We start from the raw sequence: 8,506 nt of genomic DNA, 5'->3' as shown, positions 1-8,506 counted from the left end.
AAATCCTTCTTACACCCCCCCCCCCCTCACTAGATTGTAGGTGACTGATGGAGGTTCACTACCTCTAGCCATAACTTGTTGGGGTTGGCTCATCTCTGGTCTTCAGCCACTTTTTAACTTTGCTCTTCCTTAAACCTAGCCTCTATCTGATAGCTAATAAAGCCATGTGGTGATGGCTGAATATTCTTTCTCAGCAAGCGCCCAATTTTTTGCAAAATGCAAACAATGCATAGGTGTGAATCAAGCCTAAGTGGCCAGAGACACGATGACTACCGTGTTTCCCCGAAAATAAGACTGGGTCTTATATTAATTCTGGCTACAAAAAACACACTAGGGCTTATTTTCAGGGAATGTCTTATTTATTTATGGTATGTACAATAAAGTTTCTCCCCCTGTCAGCTCTGGAGTCAGCATTGTGAAATTCTGTAATCCCAAAAATAAACCTTTGTTTAAAGACCTTATAAAATGATGTAATCTGTTCTGTAAAAAGATAATATGTGCAGTGTGTCTCCTTGTGTAACAATATTGTGGAAAATACCTTACTTACAGTGCCGCTCATGTGAGCCGCTGGAGCTCTTATTCCCTACTCCAAATACTGCAGAGGGAGGGGCCAAGATCCCCAATGACGTCAGCCCCACTCTGAGTACTGCAGTGGGAGGGGCTTGATAAAGTTTTATTGGGCAAAAAAACGGCTGACATCAGCCGGGAGGAGAAGAGCTCCGGCGGGTCATGTGAGCGCCCAGCAGTGCTGTAAATAAGGTATTTTCACAATAAAGTTACAAAAGGGAGACACACTGCACATTATATAATCTTTTTACAGAACAGATTACATGTTTTTACAAGGACTTTAACTAGGGCTTATTTTTGGGGTAGGGCTTATATTGCAGCCATCCCAGAAACTCACGCTAGGTCTTATTTTCGGGGTAGGGCTTATTTTCGGAGAAACGGGGTACATGTGACGGGCTTTTTTTATTTTTTTTTTCCCCTCCTCTCTCTGGCAGCATCCACCAGAATGCATTTGCTGCTGACATCAGTGGCTGCATGCAGGGTGAATATCTCCTAAATCGTACAAGTTTTAGGTAAAATAAATTTTTACCTACAGTAGGTGTTTGTGATATTGTGCTTTTAGCACGACAGCGTCGCGCTGATACTCGGCGACATGGTGCCGAGATCTCGCCGACATCTTGCACTCACTGGAATAGTGACAGCACATCCCAGCAAGCGCGTCATAGAAGCGAAGGGAGATCCGACTTGGATTCCCGCCAATTCTACACGTGTGCGGCGTTTGTTATGAATCCTGAGGGGGAAGTCCCCGCCGGATTTTAAATAAAAATCCGGCATGGGTCCCCCCTCAGGAGCATACCGGGCGCTTAGGTCTGTTATGGGTTGTAAGGAGAGCCCCCCCCTACGCCGAAAAAACGGCGTAGGGGGTCCCCCTACGATCCATACCAGACCCGTATCCAAAGCACGCTACCCGGCCAGCCAGGAAGGGAGTGGGGACGAGCGAGCGCCCCCCCCCTCCTGAGCCGTACCAGGCTGCATGCCCTCAACATGGGGGGTTGGGTGCTCTGGGGCAGGGGGGCGCACTGCGGCCCCCCCACCTCAGAGCACCCTGTCCCCATGTTGATGAGGACAGGGCCCCTTCCCGACAACCCTGGCCGTTGGTTGTCGGGGTATGCGGGCGGGAGGCTTATCGGAATCAGGGAGCCCCCTTTAATAAGGGGGCCCCCAGATACCGGCCCCCCACCCTAAGTGAATGAGTATGGGGTACATCGTACCCCTACCCATTCACCTGCAAGAAAAGTGGTAAAAACACGAATAAACCAGTGTATTAAAATATTTTATTTTTCTGCTCCGGAGGCCCCCCCTGTCTTCTTTATTAGCTCTTTTACCAGGGGGAGCTTCTTCGAACGTCTTCGGGTGGGTGGGGGCCGCCGTCTGGTTCTCTTCCACCGCCGGGGGGGGTGGCTTTTAAAAAAGCCCCCACCCCCCCGGCGGGTTTCCTCCGGCGTCTTCGGCGGGGCTCTTCTTCCGCTATCCCGACGGGTCTTCTCCGCTATCCGGGGGGTCTCGCCGCTGTTGACTCGTCGCACCCTGGTTCTTCGTCTCGCAGTCCGGTCCCTTCTTCCGTGCTGTACGTCTTCTTCCGCGCTGTGACGTCATGTTCTTCACTTCTCTTCTTCTCCCGATGTTGACTCGCCGGTCCTCCTCGCTGAAATGACGGATGCGCGCCTTGCATCGGACCTATATAGGCCTCACAGTCCCATCATGCTCTGTACCTACCCATGTGATACCTACGCGGAAGAAGACGTACAGCACGGAAGAAGGGACCGGACTGCGAGACGAAGAACCAGGGTGCGACGAGTCAACAGCGGCGAGACCCCCCGGATAGCGGAGAAGACCCGTCGGGATAGCGGAAGAAGAGCCCCGCCGAAGACGCCGGAGGAAACCCGCCGGGGGGGTGGGGGCTTTTTTAAAAGCCACCCCCCCCGGCGGTGGAAGAGAACCAGACGGCGGCCCCCACCCACCCGAAGACGTTCGAAGAAGCTCCCCCTGGTAAAAGAGCTAATAAAGAAGACAGGGGGGGCCTCCGGAGCAGAAAAATAAAATATTTTAATACACTGGTTTATTCGTGTTTTTACCACTTTTCTTGCAGGTGAATGGGTAGGGGTACGATGTACCCCATACTCATTCACTTAGGGTGGGGGGCCCCCTTATTAAAGGGGCTCCCAGATTCCGATAAGCCTCCCGCCCGCATACCCCGACAACCAACGGCCAGGGTTGTCGGGAAGGGGCCCTGTCCTCATCAACATGGGACAGGGTGCTCTGAGGTGGGGGGGCCGCAGTGCGCCCCCCTGCCCCAGAGCACCCAACCCCTCCATGTTGAGGGCATGCAGCCTGGTACGGCTCAGGAGGGGGGGGGGGGGCGCTCGCTCGTCCCCACTCCCTTCCTGGCTGGCCGGGTAGCGTGCTTTGGATACGGGTCTGGTATGGATCGTAGGGGGACCCCCTACGCCGTTTTTTCGGCGTAGGGGGGCTCTCCTTACAACCCATAACAGACCTAAGGGCCCGGTATGCTCCTGAGGGGGGACCCATGCCGGATTTTTATTTAAAATCCGGCGGGGACTTCCCCCTCAGGATTCATAACAAACGCCGCACACGTGTAGACTTGGCGGGAATCCAAGTCGGATCTCCCGTCGCTTCTATGACGGCTCTGTCTCCATCGCGGCAAGCCAGCTCGGCGATGGGGCTCGTAGGTGCTCAATCTCGCCGAGAAAGAGAGCGAGATTGACACAAAATCGGGTTCACCTACTGTACACGACAGAGGCCCAGAGAAAAAAGACAAAAGAATGCAGTAAGCGCAGGGTCGGGCGTGACAGGACTCAGTAAAGCCAGGGAGGAGTGGATTGGTAGAGAGGGCAGTGGGGAAGAGTTGTTAAATAGAATACGCCCCCCCCCCCCCATAGAATGCAGTGGTGGGCTTTGCAGGGGAAGGAAGATACCTCAAAGAAGGATTTCAGAACCTATCGGTGGTATGGGTCCTGAGGGTGGTATTTTCAGTTAACCAAAGTGTAGCTGGAATATTATGTTAATGGAGGCACTGCCCCCATATAAAGCACCCATTTCCCCAATGTTGAGGGAATGCATGCTGGTATGGTTTAGTGAGGGGGGGGGGGGGGTCTACTCACCTGCCACTTTTCTGACCTGCTGGGCTGCATGCTCTGATAATGGTCTAGAATGCATTTTGGAGGGGGCAGGCATGTACTGGCCATTGGGACTGCAGGGAGTTTCCCGGTGGGCCGATGGCTCAGTGGGCCAGTTTCAGTGACAGCCTGTCAAAGTAATGGCTGCACGGCTCACCCTCCACTTCATCCAATGATGTGGGGAGGATGAGAAAAATTGAGGAGAATAAGTGAAATAATAAGATGTGAGAGTGAGGACTCATGTTATGCTACTTATATTTTTTTTGCACAATTGCGTATAGTTTATGTACTGTTTTTATGCTTGTTTGCAAAATTAAAGTGGGCCGGTTCTGGATGAAGTCCAGGGCCAAATTTTTGTCTCAGTCCAGCCCTGGGGGGGGGGGGGGAAACCTACGCCATTTTTATGGAAAATGTTGACCTGGTGGGTCCCCTCTGAATCCATACTAGACCCAAAGGGCCTTGTATGTACCGGGGGGGTTGACTTCACGCTGTGTTTTTTATTTTTTGCAATTTTGTGTGTGTGTTAAGGTTGTTAAGGGCGCAGCAGCTGGCTTCCCGATCCCCTCCTTAGCAACCAGTTTATATACAGTGGGCCGGATTCGGATACATTGGCGTATCTGTCTGGCCCGCGTAACATATCTCCGATACGCTGCTCTAACTTTGGGCGCAAGTTCTTTATTCACAAAGAACTTGCGCCCTTAGTTAGAGCGGCGTAGCGTATGTGTTGCGGCGTAAGGCCGCGTAATTCAAATGGGGATGTAGGGGGCTTGTTTTATTAACATTTTATGTTGACCCCGAGTTTATGACGTTTTAGTTGAATGGCGCATGCGCCGTCCGTAAAATATCCCACCGTGCCTTGCTCCAAATGACGTCATTGGTTTCGATGTTAACGTAAATTACGTCCGGCCGTATTCGCAAACGACGTAAAAAAATTCAAAACCCGGCGCGGGAATGACGGCCATACTTAACATAGGATACGCCGCACTTACCCCTCCTATAGCAGGGGTAACTTTCCTCTGGAAAAAGCCAAACGCAAACGACGTAAAAAAAAGCGGCGGTCGTTCGTTTCTAAATCGGCAAATGCTCATTAGCATATTCGACGCGTAAAGGATATGGAAGCGCCACCTAAGTCACTTACACCTGTCAGATCTTGGGCATATCTATGCGTAACTGATTTTCTGAATCAGGCGCATAGATACAACGGCATATCTTTCTGAATCTGGCCCAGTGTGTTAAACCGCTTCAGCTCCGGAGCACTTTTTGCGATTCGTCACTGCGTCGCTTTAACTGACGGTTGTGTGATGTGGCTCCCAAACAAAATTTTGTTTTTTCACAAATAGAGCTTTCTTTTGGTGATATTTGATCACCTCTGTGTCTTTTTTTTTTTTTTTTTTTTTCCGCTATAAACAAAAAAGAGCGACAATTTTGGGAAAAAAAAGCTAATAAATATCCCCACAAATATTTCATCCCCCCCACAGTTTAGGCTGATATATATTTTACATATTTTTAGTAAAAACAAATTGCAATAAGCGTTTATTGATTGGTTTGCACAAAAGTTATAGCGTTTCCAAAATAGAGGCTAGTTTTATGGCTTTTTTCTTTCTGTTTTACTAGTAATGGTGGCGATCAGCTTTTTTTTTTTTTAAACGTAAGTGTGACATTAAGGCGGACACTTTTGGTGCTATTTTGGGAACATTCAAAAAGCGATCGGTGGTATAAAAATGCACTGATTACTGTGTAAATGTGACTGGTGGTGAAGGGGTTAAGTGTGTTCTAACTGTAGGGGGGATGGGCTATGTGTGACACGACACTGATCCCGATTACAGGGAGAGGTGATCAGTGTCCTGTCACTAGGCAGAATGGGGAAATTCCTTGTTTACATTAACATTTCCCCGTTCTTCCTCTCCGTGAGACGATCGCGGGGCTCGCCTGCAAACCCGGTCCTCAAAGGCTGTACGCACACGCCCACCCAGCTGCGCCATACGTATATAGTCGCGCAGTGGTTGACAAGGGTGTGAAGAGGGGAAAAATACATGACAACTCCATGCAAAAGCACATAAAAAAAAGGTTTAAAAATGTGAAACGCACGGCAAAACGTGCCTAAAAAAAATGCATTATGCGCAGCTGCATAGGTGTGAACCTAGACCAGTGATGGTGAACCTTGGCACCCCAGATGTTTTGAAACTACATTTCCCATGATGCTCAACTACACTGCATAAGCATCATGGAAAATGTAGTTCCAAAACATCTGGGGTCAGAGGCGTTGCGCGCAGCACCCGGGTGACACCCGTGGGTAGTGGCAGCTGTGGTGCTGCTAATGCTGCCCTACACTAACCTGCACCGCGTAGGGTTGCCACCTGTCTGGAATTCACCTGGACAGTTCGGGTTTGGAATCATGTGTTTGGGTTTCAGACCACCTGAAACCCGGACACATTATTCAGATCAGACTATGGCTTCCCGGCAGGGTTACTGGCTGCAGTTGTGTACGCCGAGAGTGTCTGTTACACTATCTTTCCCACTGCTTAAAGCCAGCACCTGTCAATTTCCCCTCCCACCACACAGACGGGAGAGGAGAGAGGGCTTCATCTGCAGCTCTTCCCCCTACCCCTCTGTGTCTGCCCACACTCCAATCCCTGGTGCTGTGCCTCAGAAAAGGAAAGTGGGGGCTGGAAATTTTGAAATCCAGCAGCCTCGTCTACATCTAGACGAGAGGTGCTGACTGTCAGGGGTGAGTGAGCTCTACATCACCCCCGTCTGTGACTGAATTAGGGTGACCAGACATCCCCAGTTTCACGAGACAGTCCCCTGATTGAGGACACTGTCACCGGACCAAGTCTGTCCCTGGTTTTGGCTCCAGATTGGATTTAATAGGGGGGTAGGGGCAATTTCAAAGACAATCAGTGCAGAATTAAAAATAAAATACATTTGAATTACACCCCCCCCGCCGCCGTGCCTACTAGCATAGGGGGGGTTGTATCATCCTAACTGATGACCATGTGCTGGTCGGAGCGGAGGGAATATTTCTTCAGTTTCGGGTGCATGCCCATTCAGCTCCGCTCGCATGTTCTTCTGCCTTGGCTCAAATCCTGGCCAGCCGCCTGCCTATCTCCTTGCCTTCCCTGGTGGAGTGATCTTCCTCCGCTCCCCATCCAGTAGTAGCCGGGGCCTGGAGAGTAAGACTTGAGAGGCTGTGAGGCGGGCGGCGACGGGCAGAGAGTCACTGATTGTTGCCATTACTAGTAAAGAAAAAATATGTCCCCGGATTTCATTTTAAAAATCTGGTCACCTTAGACTGAAGTCTTCCCCCCCCTTCTCTCTCCTGCTTCTGAGTAAGTAAACTAAGATAAATCAGGGTTCTCAGAGCACCCCTTACATCAGTTTCCATTTACACTAGAGGCCACAGTGTTGCCCCTTAAATCAGGGTTCACAGAGCATCCCTTATGTTGGAGTCCCCAGAGTTTTCCGTTACTGCAGAGTCTGCCCCCCCCCTTTTACAGTGTAAGGAAACTCTGATGTAAAGAAGACTCTTGTGCTTAACGTCAAAATATATGTATAGCTTATATATAAAAAAAATTCTGTGCGCCGCTAAAGTGTCCGGGTTTGACTTGAAGAAAAGGTGGCAACCCTAGCACCGTGCTCTGTGTCAATGGAGTGGACTGAAGCCGCCGGTGCCTCCTCCTCTCTGTTTACATCCAGTGAGGAGGAGCAGCCTGAGGGACACACCGCGGCGTGTACACATCCGCGGCCGCGCTGTTTTCTGAGGTCTGTACTGTAGTTACACTCTAGATGGACATGTGCGGGGGGAGAGGGGTGTCTATTCTGCGGGGGGTCTGTACTAAGGGGGATTCTGTACTAAGGGCTGTCCCTTTACTGATACGAGGGGATCTGTACTAAGGGGGGTGTCTACACTGATGGGGGGGATTCTACACTGATGGGGGTGTCTGTGCTTAGTGAGGTGGTCTGTACTGCAGGAGGGGGGGGGGGGGGGTCTGTACTGAGGTGGGACTATAGTTGGTGGACAGTGGGGTGACATTAATTGACGCCGCCCCTGGTGATGCCACTGTCTGGGGGTGCCTAGGTTTGCCATCACTGACCTAGACTAACTTCAGGAGCAGGTGAGCCCAGGCAGCCCTTCCAGAGGCAGGCAGAATCTGAGACAACACCGGTCAGACTGTCTAACCCCCGGGAGCACAGGAGGGGAGCAAACGGCAACAAGTCTTTACCTCACCAGAGAAAACGGTCAGGACTGCAGAGAGATAAGAGAAACAAATACCTCTGCCGGCTCTAAGGCGGCATTCACACCTGAACGCGGCGTATTGTACCGCGATTTGCCGCGACAAAACGCGTCGTTTTTTAACCTTTTTTTCTGCTGGAGGGGCGATTTACACATTGTCGGCTATGCCGAACGCCGAAGCCGCCTGAAAAAAGGGTCAGGGACTTGTTTTGAGCTTCAGGCGTACGGCGTGGAGATGTGAACCATCTCCATAGAGAACAATGTTAAATCACCCCTCCAGCGTATTTTAGGCTGCAATAGCGTCGGGCTTCAGGCGTTAAAACGCCTAGGTGTGAATGGAGCCTAAGACTGTTTAAGCTGCTGCTTGGTGACTGGCGGTCACTAGTACCCCGGTGACGCCCCCCCATCGCCTTGCCCTCTGTGACATCATCCACCGCTGCTCTGATAATAACAAAGCCCGGAGAGCAGTGCGGCACGCTGCTTATACAAGACCTGAAAACCCCCAAAGGAGAGGCCAATGGTGACATTGCAGAGCAGCCAATACCACGCCTGGAGAATATTTGTGCAA

Source organism: Rana temporaria, chromosome 4 (assembly GCF_905171775.1).
Source record: "Rana temporaria chromosome 4, aRanTem1.1, whole genome shotgun sequence".
Lineage (NCBI taxonomy): Eukaryota > Metazoa > Chordata > Amphibia > Anura > Ranidae > Rana > Rana temporaria.
The sequence above is the reverse complement of the archived record's forward strand: the minus strand, read 5'-3'. Positions refer to the sequence as shown.